The sequence below is a fragment of the Euprymna scolopes genome, chromosome 45 (assembly GCF_053919585.1).
Source record: "Euprymna scolopes isolate OS-2025 chromosome 45, ASM5391958v1, whole genome shotgun sequence".
NCBI lineage: Eukaryota > Metazoa > Mollusca > Cephalopoda > Sepiida > Sepiolidae > Euprymna > Euprymna scolopes.
In genome coordinates this window covers 68366110-68386109 of record NC_136526.1, presented here as the reverse complement: position 1 = coordinate 68386109, position 20000 = coordinate 68366110, and the positions used below count along the sequence as shown (strand labels likewise).

General features: G+C 38.9%; 1 protein-coding gene and 1 pseudogene across 2 annotated transcripts in view; both read left to right on the top strand.

The window, feature by feature from the left end:
* The window catches only part of LOC145269875 (carboxypeptidase D-like), a 1225495-nt gene that overhangs the window by 823369 nt on the left and 382126 nt on the right, over positions 1–20000 (top strand). The window lies entirely within an intron of this gene.
* LOC145269961 (U2 spliceosomal RNA) lies at positions 15274–15421 on the top strand (annotated as a pseudogene).

Here is a 20000-nt window from a genome sequence, read left to right as displayed (position 1 = left end):
AATTCTACTCTTACTTGTTAGGTATTTATTACCTAAGTTATCATCTACAGAAATCATACATTTATGTAAAATACAGTTTTTTATTTTATTCATTGAATGAGTCTCATTGCAGTTTCTATTTTCATCGATTGAGCTCTCGGGCGCTGCCATTGTATTCCGTAAGCGATCACGAAAATATACAATTTTTTGGTTCTGTAGCTTTTTTATGATTATATCTCTTTTGAATGACATTGCTTGCAAAACATAGTTGTCACTAAAGTAAGGACTCTTTTCTCCACAGACTTTTCTGGATCATCCCATGATATTGCTTCATCAGAGTGTTCTTGGTTATTTACATTAGGGTCAAGAGAATGGGAGCTGTCGCTATTTTCATCACCATTACTGCCTTCAGGATATTGATCAGTAGTTTCTTCATCTTGTTGCAGCCACATTTTAACATCATTTGCATTAAGTGATTTAAGAACGGCTTTTTTATGATTATATCTCTTCGGAGTGACATTGCTTGCAAAACATAGTTGTCACTAAAGTAAAAAGTCCAAATGAGAGGAAGTCCAACTTTAGATGAACTTCAAATTAAAGGAGTTTTACTGTATTTTTTGTGAATAAATAAAAATTATGGGAAGATAATTTTCATCTCCTTACTACGTTTTATCCTGTTACCAAATTTTACCATAAATGTCTAATGTTCGGATGAAACCAAGCATGAACCAGCAGTAAAGTGTAAAACTAAGTACATTTTATTACATATTAGCCTGAGTACCCGGCGTTGCCCGGGTGTTTGGAGGTGTATGTGGAGCAAAATAAAAGTGGTAGTAGGCAGGCAGATTCGAACCCGCGAAAGAGAAAAGAGAGGATGACTTTCGAAAATATCGGTGGAAAAAAAGCGACCCCTCCTTGTAGAAAAATGCCCAGTTGAGGGTGAAGGAATATATATTTTTAGCTATTTTTTCGATATTTGTCGTTCGAAGGGTCGAGCTTCAAGCTGATACCGAGTTTGTGAAAATCTGTTGCTTCTGTCGAAAGTTTTAGGCCGATATACATGCATACATGCATACATGATGATTGCAACTTCTTGTCAGACGAGTGCCACTCCCTTAGACACTTAAAGTCCATGAGCCCGAAAATGACTTCCATCGCCACAGGACCAATTTTATAGACAAATGCCTGAGGGAGTATCTATACAAAGATGATGTTACAGGGTCTTAGCTTTGTACGGCAGCTAAGTCTCTCTCTCGGTTGAAGATGTTGAGATCCACCAACAAGCAAGAGCAAGATAGCCAGCAACAAGTTAAACTGCAAACCAGCTTAATGCGGGTACTGGTCTCCCGCTTTATGGTTTTTTAAAACCTAGAAAGGTTGCCTTCACCACGGCTTACGGGAGTCCTCTCCACTCCGGCACACACATACATGCACACAAACACACACGGTGCTAGTTGGCCGTTGACCACAAAAAAGGGTTCATTCGCCCTTTGGAAAGTCTTGTTTTTAATTCTTCAGGGAAACTAGCCACCCTCCTAACCAAACAAGTCTGGTGGGGGAACCAGTTTAGTCGCCGGTGACCCGACGATGAGGCAGGTAGTACTGGGTTACATGGTACCAGTAGCATATGACATGACCTGATGACTATAACATACATACATACATACATGTAAACGTACAGGTAATATTTATATTGTAGAAGATTACACGTTTCTTCGCTTTTTCTGACTCTTTTGTTAATTGTAATTTCTTTTTTTCACAGTTTTTACTTATTTTTTTCTAACGCTTTATTTTCTGTCTTGTTCTTCGTTATTTCGTTTTCGTTTTTTTTCTTTTTTTTCTGTCTTTATTTCTTTTTCTTTTTGCTTTTTTCTTCTTTCTTTTGTTGTTTCGTGTTTTTTTTTTATTTTCCCCCATTTTTTTTTTATTTTATCGTTGATCTCCCATAAACGCAGATCATGTTGATAAGTGGGACAAATATATCATAAAAACATGTTTTTGAAATATCTCCGACCATTAAACCAAACCGACTGCTTTTAAGATCGATAAAATGCAAATAAAACCAATCAATAAATCAATCAAACAATATATGTGTGTGTGTGTGTGTGTGTGTGTGTGTGTGTGTGTGTGTGTGTGTGTGTGTGTGTGTGTGTGTGTACATCGCTTATCTACTTTAAGTAGATCACTTCGGTTTTGTTCTTTAAGCGTGAAGTAGATTTTACAAATGCTCCAAGGACAGATTAATTCTTTTTCGAGAAACGTAGGTAAAAGTATTGCTTCACGAGGGAAGAGAGAATAGAAACATTGTTATCACACGCAGTCGTACGGTCCCGAAAAGTTTCGTCTACGAGAGCTAACACGATCTCGAACAACTCCATCAATTCGAACAACGACACCTCCGTTGATTCGACATGACACGATCCCGAAAAACACCGTCAATTCGAACCCGAACATCTCCGACGATTCGACACGATTCCGAACGCAATAACTTAACACAACACCAGAGCAACCTCTGCAATTACTGTCCGAGTGACTCTAGTATTGACATTTTTAAAGCACTTGGACGAACTCATTTTCGTCGTAGGTAGGCCCAACTTAGATATTAACAAACAATTCTTGAGCGCTTTCACACATCCTCGTCACAAACGGAGCAAATATTTACAAATTTACAAGTACCATTTAGATTGTTAAATATTGACCGGACAACGCCGAAAAGTCTGCTGGTCGACGATTATTATGGTTATTTTTGTCAGCTAAAATATGTTTCCGATTAATAAATATATTTATTTACATTAATTTAGGAATGTTAACTTAAAAATGTTATCATAATAATTTAATTGGAATCTTAGAAATAATGACATGCAAAAACATCGAGTGATTATCTTTGTGACGTATATTAATGACGTCATTTAGAAGGGGAAATAAAATTGGGCTCTGAAAATATTAACATTTTTTGTTTTCCTATCTCTCTAAATTTCCTTTTTAAAAATCTTGTGGCACTATATGCTGTAAGTGCCACTACATTGTCACTCCCCTCAAGGAGTTGTCATTTGTGTTAATTTAAAAAATGTTATCATAACAATTTAGTTAACATCTTAGAAATAATGACATGTAAAACCATCAGGTGATTATCATGGTGATGTATACTAATGACGTCATTTAGAAGGGGAGATGATCTTTTTGAGATGCGCGGGAATGAGTTAAACTTGGGTTGTCGAAGAGAGGAGTTACAGAAAATAGTTAGTCGGAGTTGGAATGAGAGACGGTCAACAGATCGTGATGGCTCCGAGCGGAGGAAGTCAAAAATGGCGATAGTCAAAATCAGCGTGCAACTTTCCAAGAAAAAAAAAAACTCTGGAATAAGAAGTTGCCGAAAATAAAACTCGAGGCCTTGTCGTTCTTGGGGGAAAATTTCATCATAGTTTTCCGTCAAAGGCCAAGATAGATCAGATTTGTTTCCCGATTTGCCAGATGTTTAAACTTCAAATAAGTGTTATTCATTCTCTGTGTTGTAAATGTATTTTTGTATATTTGTCTTGGCGGGAACTGTATTAAAATGTCTATACATACACAACAAACTTTCGATAGACGATCACACGTACATACAAGCATCATATGACTGAATTACAATTATATATATATATATACATTCGCATACAATCATTCCACAGACGATAATAACATCTCCTAAATATATCTGGTGCTACCAGATCAGGCTGTCTGAAGATCTTGGCCTCCAGAGATAAAACGCACCTAACATTGATGTTTTTTTTCTATCCCGTTTTTTGCAAAACTTTTTTTTTTTTACACAGTGATCACCACTTATCAAGGCCCGGAAGCCACTCAGGGATAAGAGTTATTGCAAGTACATTACGTTAGTGTGGAGATTTGATGAAGTGTTTACTTAAGGGGGCGGTTCATTAGGAATTTGTTAACATTGGACTTGAAGACATCCAAGTTGTAGTCCGGAGGGAAGCAGGCAGACGGAACAGAGTTCCACAGGCGTGCAGTTCTAAGAAAGAAGCTTTGTTCATGTAATCCGCGTTTTGATTTAGGCACAGATATAGAGTGGGGGAAATTTTTCACAGTGGATTCAGCTAGACGGGTGTTTTTCGTGAAAGATTGGCGAGGGGGGGGACCAGAGATTGGAGTTCAGATGAGCACCTGCCATGGAAATAACGATAAAACAAGGATAGGCTCGCAACGTCTCTTCTGTGGGAGAGAGGTTGCAGGGTAGAGAAAAGGGGATCTCCCACTAAGCCACGAAGTCTATTTTGTACTCTGTCAAGGCAGGATAGGCTGTTTTTAGCAGCTCCTGCCCAGATATGGCAACAGTATTCCATCCTTGGACGTACTTGGCTTTTATATAGATAGAGAATTGCATCAGTAGTGAGATATCTTCTGGAGCGGTAGAAGGATCCCACCATCTTTCCAGCGACCATGGCAACAGACTTGATGTACGTGTTCCATTTCAGATCAGGAGTAAAGGTCAAACCCAGAAGCTTGTCAAAACACGGGGCCTCACCCAGACGAGAACCATCCATCACAATTGATGCCAGATGGGGATCAGAGCGTTGATGATGTAAGGATAGGAGTTTGGTTTTGGATGCATTAAAGGTAACCAGCCAATTATGTTCTGCAAAACCAAAACCAAAAACAACAACCCATCTCCTCCTTTTTCTTTTTTCCCTTTCTCCCTTTCTCTCTCCCTCTCTCTCTCTCTCTCCCTCTCTCTCTCTCTCCCTCTCGCTCTCTCTCTCCCTCTCTCATTCCCCCTCTCTCTGTCTCCCTCCCTCCCTCCGCCACTTCCCGACTGGTTTCCTAACCTACCTAATCTACCAAATATTACTACTACCACCCTTTTCCCTCTCCCATTGCAAAACTCATTCATGTTCTGCAGGGCAGGGAACAAAAACAACAAAATCCACTACAAAACGACCAAACCAAACACTACAAACAAGTGACTGAAGATACAAAAAGCTTGAAGAATAAAAGACTTCTACAAAATAACTGCATGCAACATGCATAATCTGTAAAAGGGTTGATATGCCGTAAAACAAAACAACCAAACCAAACTCTACAAAAAAATATTTAAAGATATAAAGAACCTTTTCCAAAATAACTCATTATCTCCGTTCATTCTTGAAAGACAAAGGATACCCTCTGTAGGGGCAGGTGCACGTGTAATTGTGTGGCAAGTATTGCACAATCCCCTAACTGCAGCTTTCCTGAATCAACACTGGTTGAGTCCATTGGCAACGAGAGGACAACTGGAAACAGTGCCGAGATAAGCGGAGAGCAGATATAGCACCTTGAAGTTCCAAAATGGTCACCCATTTGGTACTGGCCAGGTTAACCGTTGCTTAACTTCGTTAATCTGCATGTCAAACGTGATTATGCCGTGTAACAAAATAATTCGGCATTAAATGACATGAAAAGGGTTGATATGCCGTAAAAAAACAAACCATCAATAAATCATAAATGTATACAACCCCACTACACAAGGATAAAAACTGAATGTTTTTAATCTTCATACCATTCTAGCCTTTTAAAATCACCATAGGAATGATCTGATTTGAAACCAAATATTCGATCAGATATATCGATTTATATCGATTTATTTCGATTTATTTACATGTGTTACGGTTAGGGTTTAGGATTTGTAATACAGCTGTTGATGGTCGATTTCACCGATTTCGATGACAATAATAATTCAATCCCGGGCAATGTCAAGTATTCCTACTAATATATATATATATATATATATATATATATATATATATATATATATATATATATATGTATGTATGTATACATAACTTAGTTATATATATATATATATATATATATATATATATATATATATATATATATATATAAAACTTAGTTACTAGAATCTCATACGGCGGAAGTCGACTATAGAGTCTATTACACACATGGCGTTTCTGAAAGGCGCTGTGTGGGTAGTTGTCGGGTGTTGGGCAATGAAGAAATTGTGACGCGTGCCGTCTCTCTCTCTCTCTATCTCTCTCTCTCTCTCTCTCTCTCTCTCTCTTACCGACTGATTTTTTTCTCTGTGACGATTTTATTTATAAAAACCTTATTTTCCTATTAGAATATTTAATATTCTCTTTGTCTATTGTTTCAATCTTTTAACCGATATCTGCTCACATATTTCTTGGTCAAATTATGTATTCCGTTAGACAATTGTGAAAAGTCCAGAATCCTTCACATTTGAGTCTATTTGCGTGTTACTTGTTATATAGAGCACTCCCGAAACAATGCCTGAATGATTATTATTATTATTATTATTATTATTATTATTATTATTATTATTATTATTATAGCGTGGACGCGCATATGCAAATGCATGAAAAATGACGTCAACGGTATCGAAAATTAAAGACTTTAAAAAGGAGATCACGTTAGACACGGAGATAACGTTCGAGAACTTGTGAGAGGCATGAGTGACGCTCGAAAGAATGAGGAAATAAATGTTGTAAAACAAAAAAAACGAGTTGAACTCCTTTTCTTATGTTTTTTTGTCCATTTTGTGACTGAGCACACAACGTGTTGGTTCTCGGACAACCATACACACACACATCATACAACTAGACTTTACACGCTATGTATATCACACGTTTTTATAAACTCACCTACTTCTTGCAGGCTGTTCCCCTCCTACTTAAAGCCACTGTTTTTTGTTTGTTTGTTTGTTTGTTTGTTTTCAAGACTTTTTCCGATAATCATATGTGCTATAATTTTCTTCATTTCCTTACATCAGATGGCATCATTCAGGTCTTGTCTGGAACAATTTCCATAAAGAAAATAGAAAGTAGAAAATATCCTTACGAAACTTGAGTCCATCGCAGCCAACAAATTTCACCTCAATCTTTTCTAGAAGCTGATATGAATATCTAAACGATGCATAAATGGAAATCATCTCCTCATCGCATGATGGACTGGTGATCCATCAACATGGCTGACACCCAGCATCCCTTTCCATTAACATTTTAATCATCGACCGGTCTTGCAATTTCTTCATAGTAGCCATTGCAAGAAATCTGGAGATTTTCATCAGATTCTTCTATAATCTTATGATAACTGTGCTTCACGATGTTAAATTTGGTTAATAAGTGTTTTATTATTAACTAGCGGGGTGCCCGGCTTTGCCCAGGTGTTTGTAGGTGTAAAAGGAAAAAAAATTTGGTAGAGACGTAGACTCGAACCCGAAGCCTTGAGGCTAAGGCGAAAAAAAATGTGTGACACATTACCACGAAGTAGGCATAAAAGTGAGAAAGGTTAAAATCAAGCGTTTAAAAAAAGAAGGTTAAACGAACGACAACGTGTGTTTTTTTATGTCAAACATCACACCATAGAGAAATGAAATCACAGCGCAGCGCGAATTTTGTAAGATAAAAGTCGTTTCGTAAATCGGAGATATTATAATCTAGGGAGGACATAAAAAGTTGTGAGAATTAGTGACCCCCTCCCATGCACACACACACACATACATACACACTTTCGCTTTTATATTATACTAGCGGGGGTACCCGGCGTTGCCCGAGTGTTTGTTTCCGGGACGGGGGGGAGTTTTAAAAAATGTTATGGTAGGTAAGTAGGAAGGATCAAACCCGGAGTCATGAGTAAAAGTAGGAAAATAAAGTGTGAAAAAAAAAAAACATCTGCAACGTTAACAGTTCGGCCACCAAGAAAAGTCCATTCCAGTTGTTTAGGAAAAAAAAAAAAAAAAAAAAAAACGACTACGGTAGGTCGGCGCGAACGTGGAAATATAATGTGAAGTGTCCAGCACGCTAACCACTACGCCACAGAGCACTGCAGCTTAGTTTAGTGATTTTAAATAACTTCACATGAAAGAACTACGAAGCCGAACCGGTGTTCTCTTCTCAACTGTTCCTTGTGAACGATCCCCAAACGGTGTTAAGTGGTGGCAGGGGGAGGAGGAATTTATTAGAGAGAAAATATTTTACCACTTCCATTGATCTTAACCGATTTTGGCCGTGACTTCTCAGCAGAAAAAGTATAGAAATCTAAGATTATCGAGGAATTTGAGAAATAATAAGCCTATAACACACCTCAGATATTGTTCTGCCGTTTGTGCATATTATATTTGCATGAAATATCTTGATTTTTAATCCTATTAATATCAAAATCAGACGAGAAAAAATGAGTTCATTTTATTTATATAGAGAAGAGATGATGAACGTATATTTTGAGATGAGGATTAATAATTATTGCTTGTGTTACTTGGACTATTATTCTCATCTTCGTTGTTTTTTTTCACAACATTTCGGACGATACAACTCCCTTAAGGTGTATTCAACTATTTTCACTATTCAGTCCAAGTAATACGTTTTGTTACGTTGTGTGTATGAATATATTCTATTACGACGTACACGTTGAATAGTTGGGTTTATCTTTTTCTGTATATTCGTGCACGTGTAAATGCGTGTATGTGTATACGTAATATCATTTAGCTGATTATCTAGTGTGTATACATTAACAGTTATGCAACAGTTCTAACAGGAAACGATTGACGTGGACGTATCGAAACAGTTGTAGACAAACAGTTCTTTTTAACAGATGTAAATAACACAACACATACCTGGATTATTTACGAACATTTATTTTCATGATCCGGACGGCATTTTCAGAGATTACACGTTCTCACATCTTGGCTGCCTGAAATGACGCCGCTCCCTGCGTCATTTTGAACTGTCCGTTTTCTCTGATGTCCAGCTAACGATTGCCTAGACTCTCCCAAAATCTACATTTCATCACGTGGCATTAAGTCCTTCAGGCCAACAGTTGATGCCCCCAATCTAGTTATTTGTTTATGCAAACCAAAATAATATTTACATCTATTTTCTATTTTCACATTGGTTTTGTGATATTATCCGTAGTGGAATGGGGACAAAAATGGTTGGTCTCATTCAATGCTGCTAAGACTAAGCTTGTTTCCTTCAATAACTACAAGAAACCTTCTCTACCACCAATAGCAATGGCCAAGAACACATTGCCTGAAAGTACTTCTTTTAAACTCCTCGGCCTCACGTTTACAGGGAATATGAACTGGAATAGATACATTGAGAGCATTGCCAAGGCTGCTGCAAGGAAGGTTGGCTCCCTCTACCGTGCTAGAAAACTACTTACGCCTGCCAGTATCCTATACCTCTATAAGGCAACCATTCGCCCATGTATGGAGTACTGTTGTCACATCTGGGCTGGTGCATCTGCTGCTTGTCTCTCGCTCCTGGACAGGGTTCAAAAAAGAGTCGCAAACCTGATAGGTCCTGAACTGTCATCTGGGCTTCAACCTCTGTCCCATCGACGAGATGTTGCATCCCTCTGCCTGTTCTACAAATACTTTAATGGTGAATGCTCTGACGAACTGCAAACACTTGTACCTCCCCGACGTAACTACCCCCGACAAACCCGACAAGCTACTAAGTCTCATCCCTTTACAGTGGAGATCCCTAGGTGCAAGAAAGCCTTTTACTCCAATAGTTTCTTCCCCAGAACTGCGGGTCTTTGGAACTCCCTTCCGGGATTCTGCTTTCCCAACTGCAATGATATGCAGAAGTTCAAGTGTAATGTTAACAAACATCTTTCTACTCTTCTCCCTTCATAATGACCCCGCTAATTAATTCCCTAATAGTAGCCCCCTGCTTCAAAGTGGCACTGTGCCTTGTTTGGGGTGAAAATTGAATAAAAATAAAAAAAAAAAAAAAATATATATCAATCATTTTGTCTCAATTTAATTGTTTATTTTCTAATCATCCAGCGACCAGCCATCGCTCGAATCAATTAATAATAATAATAATAATAATAATAATAATAATAATAATAATAATAATAATGTTTTGATCCTTGGCCCTGCTTGCCACAGTTAACAATGATACTACGCTATGATCACAGCTCAAAGGGTCACAACGTTGCAATTTTATTATTATTTTATTTTACGAATTAGAAAACATTTATCATGGCCTGAAAACAACTCGAGGACAATGATTACTATGTGTAAAGTCGTGATCGTGATAATAACGCAGTCAGCTATAGTGAAAATTAGATTGAAATTGATTATTTAAGGTTAACTATCAACAAGAACTTGTTTATATTAGACTTGAAGACGACGATGTTGAAGTAAACAGAAAATCAAGGCCACCGAACATAGTTCCACAGGCGGGCGGTTCTAGTTGATAAACTTTATTGATTGCATTTTCGTTTAGATTTAGGCACACAGAGGGACTTGGGGAAATTGTTGACAATGGTTGTAGCTAGGCGAGTGTTTGATGTGAATCTTTTTCAAGAGGGGTACCATAGATTGAAGCTCCGTCAAGCAGTTGCCATGAGAATAACGACAGAGCAGAGAGTAGCAACGTCTCTTCTAATGATCTAAATGCTACACGTATTAATAATCGAAGTTTTGAAGTCATGAAAATATGACCTAAAACCAAGATTTGATTTTATTTAGAAAGGAGTCACCACTTATCAAGGCTTAGAGGCAACTCGATTCATTCATGAAGATTCATTGACATCTATGCTGATAACACGACCATCTATGGCAACACATCAAAGGCCGTAAATGACAAAGTTATCCCTGATTCTCTGTCCTCTGAACTTGAGCGCGTGGTACAGTGAGGGAAGATGTGGCTGGTTAAATTTAACACATCTAAAACCAAGCTCCTATCTTTACATCATCAACGCTATGTTCCCAATCTGGCATCAATTGAAATGGATGTCTTGGGGAGGCTCCATGTTTTGACAAGCTTCTGGGATTGACCTTTAGTCCTGATCTGAAATGGAACACGTACATCAAGTTTGTTGCCAAGGTCGCTGGGAAAATGGTAGGATCCTTCTACCGCTCCAGAAGATATCTCACTGCTGATGCAATTTTCTATCTATATAAAAGCCAAGTACGTCCAAGGATGGAGTAATGCTGCCATATCTGGGCAGGAGCTGCTAAAAGCAGCCTATCCTGCCTTGACAGAGTACAAAACATACTTCATGTCTTAGTGGGGAATGTCCTGTTCTCTTTCTTGCAACCTCTCTCCCATAGAAGAGACGTTGCGAGCCTGTCTTTGTTTTATCGTTATTTCCATAGCAAGTGCTCGTCTGAGGTCCAATCTTTGGTCCCCCCTCGCCAATCTTTCACGAAAAACACCCGTCTAGCTGAAACCAAAAATAACCTTCTTAGTGATACTCAATATGGTTTCAATTCTGCTAGATCTACAGCAGATGTGCTTACAGTTATATCTTATAGGATTAGCAAATCTCTTGACGGAGGCAACCTTTCTAGGCCAATTGCTCTTGATATATATAAGGCCTTTGATAGGGTATGGCATAAAGGTTTACTTCCCAAGATCTCTAGCTATGGTATAGCTGGAAATGTCTTCTCAATTATTAAATCATTTCTTTCTGATAGGTTCATAAGAGTAGTAGTTGAGGGGCAAAAATCAGAAGCTCACAGTATTAATGCTGGTGTCCCTCTGGGGTCCATCCTGGGCACAACTTTTTTCCTGATCTATATTAATGATAACATCATTACATCATTTGTAGACATTTATGCTGACGACACTACCATTTATGGTAGCACATCTAAGACAGTAAACGACCAAGTTCTCTCCGATTCTCTCGCCTCTGATTTTGAACACATGGTACAATGGGGAAAGGAGTGGCTGGTTACTTTTAATGCATCTAAAACCAAGCTTCTCTCTTTACATCATCAACATTCTGATCCACATCTAGCATCAATTGAAATGAATGGCTCTCGTTTTGGGGAGGCCTCAAGTTTTGACAAGCTTCTGGGCTTGACCATTACTCCTGATCTTAAATGGAACACGTACATCAAATCTGTTGCCAAGGCCACTGGAAAAATGGTGGGAACTTTCTATCGATCCAGTAGATATCTCATTGCTGATGCAATTCTCTATCTATATAAGAGCCAGGTACGTCCAAGGATGGAATACTGTTGCCACATCTGGCAGGAGCTGCTAGAAAGGACTTATCCTGCCTTGGTAGAGTTCAAAATAGACTTCGTAGCCTCGTAGAAGATGTACTTTTCTCTTCCCTGCAACCTCTACCTCACAGAAGAGATGTTGCGAGTTTGTCTCTGATGTATCGTTATTTTCATGGAAAGTGTTCGACTGAGCTTCAGTCTATGGTCCCCCCTCGCCAAACTTTCACAAGAAACACTCGTCTAGCTGAAAACACTATCAATAATTCCCCATACTCTTTATCTGTGCCTAAACCTAAACGTAGATTCCATGAACAAAGTTTCTTTCTTAGAATTCTACGGCTGTGGAATTGTCTTCCGTTTTCCTGCTTTCCGGCTGACTACAATATGGTTGTCTTCAAGTCCAACGTAAATAAGTTCTTGATGAGCCGTTCTATATAAGTTAACAAATTTACCGAATTTTCATTACTAATGATTACTATATTGTCCAATTCTACTGTACACTCTTTAACCCTTATCCTTGAGTGGCTTCTTGGCCTTAATAATGTGGTGTTGCCTGTGTAAAAAGAAAACAAAAAAACACTGTCAATAACTTTCCCCACTCGTTATCTCTGCCTAAATCAAAACGTAGATTCCACGAATAAAGCTTCCCTCTTAAAAGTGCACGTCTGTGGAACTCTCTTCAATTTGCCGGTTTCCCACCTGACTACAACTTGATGTCTTCAAGTCCAACATAAACAAATTCTTGATGAATCGTCCCCTTAAGTAAGACACTTTATCAAATCTCCATTACTAATGATTACTTCGATATTATCCCATTGATTACTGTACATGGAATAACCTTTATCCCCGAGTGGCTTCCGGGCCTTGATAAGTGGTGTCTACCATGTAAAAAAAAATAATAAGGGTTAATAAGCGTGCAGTAGGTAATGGGACAATGTCGTAGTAATTGTTAAAAATGGAAATTTGGTTAATTGAATTTCTTGAGAGGAACGGCTCATCAAGAACTTGTTTACGTTGGACTTGAAGACGACCATATTATAGTTAGCGGGAAAGCAGGCCAGTGGAAGAGAGTTCCACTGGTGCGCAGTTCTAAGAAAGAAACTTTGTTCATGGAATCCTCTGATCTTGAGCACATAGTACAATGGGGAAAGGAGTGGCTGGTTACTTTTAATGCATCTAAAACCAAGCTTCTCTCTTTACATCATCAACATTCTAATCCACATTTGTCATCAATTGAAATGAATGGCTCTCGTCTTCAGGAGGCCTCAAGTTTTGACAAGCTTCTGGGCTTGACCATTACTCCTGATCTTAAATGGAACACGTATATCAAATCTGTTGCCAAGGCCGCTGGAAAAATGGTGGGATCTTTCTATCGATCCGGTAGATATCTCACTGCTGATGCTATTCTCTATCTATATAAGAGCCAGGTACGTCCAAGGATGGAATACTGTTGCCACATCTGGGCAGGAGCTGCTAGAAAGGACTTGTCCTGCCTTGATAGAGTTCAAAATAGACTTCGTAGCCTCGTAGGAGATGTCCTTTTCTCCTCCTTGCAACCTCTATCTCACAGAAGAGATGTTGCGAGTTTGTCTCTGATGTATCGTTATTTTCATGGAAAGTGTTCAACTGAGCTTCAATCTATGGTCCCCCCTCGCCAAACTTTCACAAGAAACACTCGTCTAGCTGTAAACACTATCAATAATTTCCCCCACTCTTTATCTGTGCCTAAACCTAAACGTAGATTCCATGAACAAAGCTTCTTTCTTAGAACTGCACGCCTGTGGAATTGTCTTCCGTTTTCCTGCTTTCCGGCTGACTACAATATGGTTGTGTTCAAGTCTAAAGTAAATAAGTTCTTGATGAGCCGTTCCATATAAGTTATCAAATTTACCAAATTTTCATTACTAATGATTACTATATTGTCCAATTTCTACTGTACACTCTTTAACCCTTATCCTTGAGTGGCCTCTGGGCCTTGATAATGTGGTGATGCCTATGTAAAAAAAAAAAAAAAAAAAAAAAAAAAAAAAAAAATTTACTTTAGGTTTAAGCACAGATAAAGTGTTGGGGAAATTATTGATAGTGCTTTCAGATAGACGAGGGTTTCTCATGAAAGTTTAGCGAGGGGGGCATAGATTGGAGTGCAGACGAGCATTGGCCGATCGCCTGAATTCTTAAATACAGAGTATACTGACGAGGTTTTCCAGGGTGTTGGGAAGCAATTCTCTTTAAGACAACGTTTTGTAAGTATGGGAGCTAGTTCTGGTTGAAGCTTTTTTTGCACTATAATAGGAATTATAATCAGGACCAGTTGCTTGTTTGGAATCGAGTTTTTGATTAGCTTGGCAGCATCACGCACACGCACGGAAACGTTCATTAAGAATGGTGGTGACTATGTAGAAAAATAACATCTGGAACACAAAAGGTAACTCGTCTTAAAGGTACTACTCACCTCTTCGTAGCTCTTTAACTTTTTAAAACTTTACCTTTGGAGCGACCCTCGTATTAAAAAAGGTTCTCCAAACGCTCAGTCACAGCTATCGTTCATCGGTAGTAAAAATCCCGTAGACTAAATATACCTGGTCTTAAGTTGGCCAAACCTTGATTAACAGTAATATTCAGCTTTATGTGCCTTGGTGAAAAACTTCCTCTCTATTGTTCTGCTGATAAACCTATTTCCCTTCTTTTTGTACATTTTCGTCCTTTTCGTTTATATTCTTACACTTGAGGGCATTGTATGACACGTTGAATGTTTTGGTGCATTGTTACCATACAGATGTAGTGTTTGACCATTTTAAAAAGGGCACATCACTCAGTGATATTTCAGAAGATGTTCAATAATGATAAGTTCCGATTTGAGTGACAATTTCGTTTTGAAATTAGAAACCATTCTTTTTAGCAGATCTATCTGGCTTTGCCCGGGCATTTAAAAACATTGCACACTTTTTAATTTCAGCGAAGTGGGCCAATTAAAGCAGGGAGTGGATCAGACAATTCTGAAGAACATATGTCATAAAAGTATTTGTACGCAAGACGAAGGCTAGCAACATCACGTCTGAGAGAGAGAGAGAGAGAGAGAGAGAGAGAGAGATTGCCAGCCAGCCAGTTAGCGACATTCACCCTAGACGGGTTTTATCAGATTCCTCTAAAGGAGGAAATCTCATAGGAATATTAAGTTCACAAGCGGTCTCCAGTTGTACGTATATCCAGGTCAGGGGAGATAATAACGTTAGGTTTTCACAGTTCTTACGTCCCGAACACCTGTATCCTTTTATCTTTGCCGTGACGTCACTTCATGTAACCGGCTTGATCATTTGCATTCTTGGCCATTTGGCCAAGATCAAAGTGTAGTATCTGTTCCGGCAGATACTACACTTAAGATGGTTTGTACCAGTCAATGGAGGGGAAACCCTCTATACTGGGACAATTATTATTTTTGGTAACCAGAGTGCCCCCCTTTTTTGCCTAATTTAGGGGAGCTGGTTTTTACCTCACATTAAAAACGGCCTTGTGCCTAATTTGCTCAGTGGGGGAGCAAATAAATACCATCTGTTCCGGCAGATACTACACTTAAGATGGTTTGTACCAGTCAATGGAGGGGAAACCCTCTATACTGGGACAATTATTATTTTTGGTAACCAGAGTGCCCCCTTTTTGCCTACTTTTAGGGGAGCTGGTTTTTACCTCACATTAAAAACGGCCTTGTGCCTAATTTGCTCAGTGGGGGAGCAAATAAATACCATCTGTTCCGGCAGATACTGCAAGCTATGACTAGCAAAGACCAGATGTGGGGGCAACCCCACATGCCTGACCATTAACCAGCTCCCATTTCCCACCTCTCGGGAGCTGGTCTCCTTTTTCCCTTCCCCCTCCCTTCACTCCTCACATTAAAAATCGGCCTTGTGCCTAATTTGCTCGGTGGGGGAGCAAATAAATACCATCTGTTCCGGCAGATACTGCAAGCTATGACTAGCTATGACTAGCAAAGACCAGATGTGGGGGCAACCCCACATGCCTGACCTTTAACCAGCTCCCATTTCCCACCTCTCGGGAGCTGGTCCCCTTTTTCCCTTCCCCCTCCCTTCACTCCTCACATTAAAAATCGGCCTTGTGCCTAATTTGCTCGGTGGGGGAGCAAATAAATACCATCTGTTCCGGCAGATACTGCACTTAAGATAATTTGTACCAGTCAATGGAGGGGAAACCCTCTATACTGGGACAATTATTATTTTTGGTAACCAGAGTGCCCCCTTTTTGCCTACTTTTAGGGGAGCTGGTTTTTACCTCACATTAAAAACGGCCTTGTGCCTAATTTGCTCAGTGGGGGAGCAAATAAATACCATCTGTTCCGGCAGATGCTGCACTTAAGATAATTTGTACCAGTCAATGGAGGGGAAACCCTCTATACTGGGACAATTATTATTTTTGGTAACCAGAGTGGCCCCTTTTAGGGGAGCTGGTTTTTACCTCACATTAAAAACGGCCTTGTGCCTAATTTGCTCAGTGGGGGATCAAATAAATACCATCTGTTCTTCAGATGCTGCACTTAAGATAATTTGTACCAGTCAATGGAGGGGAAACCCTCTATACTGGGACAATTATTATTTTTGGTAACCAGAGTGCCCCCTTTTTGCCTACTTTTAGGGGAGCTGGTTTTTACCTCACATTAAAAACGGCCTTGTGCCTAATTTGCTCAGTGGGGGAGCAAATAAATACCATCTGTTCTTCAGATGCTGCACTTAAGATAATTTGTACCAGTCAATGGAGGGGAAACCCTCTATACTGGGACAATTATTATTTTTGGTAACCAGAGTGCCCCCTTTTTGCCTACTTTTAGGGGAGCTGGTTTTTACCTCACATTAAAAACGGCCTTGTGCCTAATTTGCTCAGTGGGGGAGCAAATAAATACCATCTGTTCTTCAGATGCTGCACTTCATTTTCTTGTTCTCTTTCGGTGGAGGAGAAATCCTTCACGACTGAGACAATCTTTATTTTTGTACCTTTTCTCCACGTTAAAAAACGACCCTGGTGTCTAACTCTGTCCTGTAGGGAAGCATAGTAAATAGGTACAATACTGCCATTACAAATGAAATTAGGTGCAATACTTTGATGTTGTTTCTTGTCAAAGACATGAGTCAGCTCTTAGTTACCATTGCTTCCAGGGCCACTTTTGTTCAGAGTGGCAGTGGAATTTATTTTGTGTATCCGCGATTTTTTTAATGATGTGTAACGGTAACGAATAGTCTGTGTACATAATTTGCAGCACGAAAAGGTTAACATGGAAGTCAGGTAAGATACAATAATACCAGTAACGAAAAGGTGTTTGTTATTGATATAGTGAAGCGAAAATGATAGATAGGAGCTTTTGTCCATGTTCGTAAATCGTATTCTGTTATTCTAATAACGACTGGTTGTACCGTGGAGGTGGGCGTGCAAATGATAATCTGTCATTCTGACAAACTGATAATTGGACGGAGACTTCATTATTTTGTAGGGTCCCCCCTCGCCAATCTTTCACGAAAAACACCCATCTAGCTGAATCCACTGTGAAAATTTTCCCCCACTCTATATCTGTGCCTAAATCAAAACGCGGATTCCATGAACAAAGCTTCTTTCTTAGAACTGCACGCCTGTGGAACTCTGTTCCGTCTGCCTGCTTCCCTCCGGACTACAACTTGGATGTCTTCAAGTCCAATGTTAACAAATTCCTTATGAACCGTCCCCTTAATTAAACACTTCATCAAATCTCCACACTAACGTAATGTACTTGCAATAACCCTTATCTCTGAGTGGCTTCCGGGCCTTGATAAGTGGTGATCATTGTGTAAAAAAAAATAAAAAACAACAACGTAATATGTACGAAAGTAGTGGCGCAAATTAGTAATATCTGAACGAAAATTGGTTTCTCTGATATAGGAGGGGCATTCAATAAGTTTCCAGACTTTTTTGTACAGAGATTTATAAGTCGTATGTATATTCAGATCAGAAGAGATGACAACATTTGGTTTTCGCGGTTCTTACAGGGAAATGTGGACGTCCTCCTACATGTTAATACTCTCAATTAGTCATGACGATGGCCTCGTCGTCAATTTCGTTTAAGTCTATTCAATTTCAAAAACAACTACCTTTAAACACTCGTCAGTGAAATTGCAAACACGCAAAACTGGTTATAAAAATATGTCGTTGTTTTATTTCTGTGCATATGAGTTTTAAGTAAAAGACTGACGTGACGGAGGTGGTGTGTAGAAGACTGTGTTTCTATCACCCCTTCGTGTCTGTGTATCGTTCTTCTCTAACTCTGCTCGCTGTTTCTCTTTTTATTTGGCCTAAAGAACTATTTCCACTCGGCAGACATTCCAATCGTCATTGTTCGCAAGAATGTGGTCACTTACTTTGACGTAATCTCCCGGGCTCGCCCAGACTTGTGACCGACTTTTTGTTTGCCATCTTTGACCACACGAAGATTCCGCATGTGACCCTTGGTTATGTTTTTTGGCGAAATTTATTGTTTAACCACCTCATGGAGGGCTGTTTATGCAACGACAGGGGAGTGTCGAGGTCCTCCTACATACATGTTGATATTCTCAAATAGTCACTCATCTGACAGCCTATAACAGGTGTGTAAACATTAGTCAGGTCAATGCACCAACTGGCACAAAGAAGTTCAACATTTTTATTTTTTTGTCGTTTTATGTCAAGTTGAATCTAGTTTACATCCTACTAAAAGGTTGAACAAGATGTTCTTTTTGGTTAACCGCCTTAAAATAGTAAAGTGATCCGAAAATGGATTTTACCTTAAATGTTAAACTAAATTTTAAAGATAATGTATTTTCTCTTATCCCAAGTTAAACAGATACGAGGTGACTTTAATAAGATTTCAAAATTTGTTTGTACAGGCATTTGAAATTATCGTAGACACTTAAACATACACTATGTTATTGCCATACATTTTATGAGATGACTGACCAATTTTTATGATTTCATGTTCAAATGAACAGCTGCAGTAGGAATTGAAATACATCCTACGAAAGCCTTATTATCACTGCTGTTGTATTTCAAAAACGGACTCTGGACGTTAAGAAGTTTTACCAAAAAAAAGATATGCAATAAAATACCGTTTAAATTTAGACAAAAATGCAGCAGAAACGTAGGGAGTGCTTTAGAATGCCTTTCCTTTGGACCATCTTGCATGATGCGGGCCTCAGTTTTTGAATGGCATAAAAGATTCAAGGAAGGCAGGGAGTCTATGAAGTATGAGAAGATGTGTGGGAGTATTAAGGAAGTCAGAACATCAGACTTGATTGGCCAAATAAAGGATTCCATGGATAAGGGCCGTCGTGTGTCTATGGAGACAAGTGCAAAGTCTGTTGTCAGTGTGGGAACTGTACACACAATTATTCGCGGAGATTTGCGCGAAGGGTGCGCAGAGATCAAAAAAGGAAGACACTGCCATAACCAAGATGGGCATCAAGACAGTTCCTCTCCCTCCCTATAGTCTAGATCGTGCTCCGTGTGACTTTTGGTTATTCACTAAGCTCAAGGAAATCCTTAGAGGCTGTCGTTATGAGACAACTGAGGAGATGAAAGACCCTGTGACGAGGATCATTAAGACGTTCACACAAGAGGATTTCGATGGAGCCTTCCAGTTGTTGAAACGGTAAACCAGTGCCTTACAACCGGAAGAGATTATTTCGAAGTCTACTAGAGTTTCATGTGTGTATTATCAACGAAAGTGTCCAAATGAAAAAAGTCTGGAAATTTATTTAAGGCACCTCGTAGATAGATAGATAGATACATACATACATACATACATACATACATAAATTATGCTAGTTAATATAATACAAAAGTACCCCAACCACAAAAAATTGCAACATTTTGTTCTTTTTATGGTTTTCTGTCAAATTAGGTCTATTATACATCATACTTACGATTTGATTATGTGAAAGTTTCAAATTTTGAAGTTGAACATTTTTTACTTACAAGTCATTTTCCATTATGTTTTTATTTGTGTTGTTTTGCGACGGTACCAGACAACGTG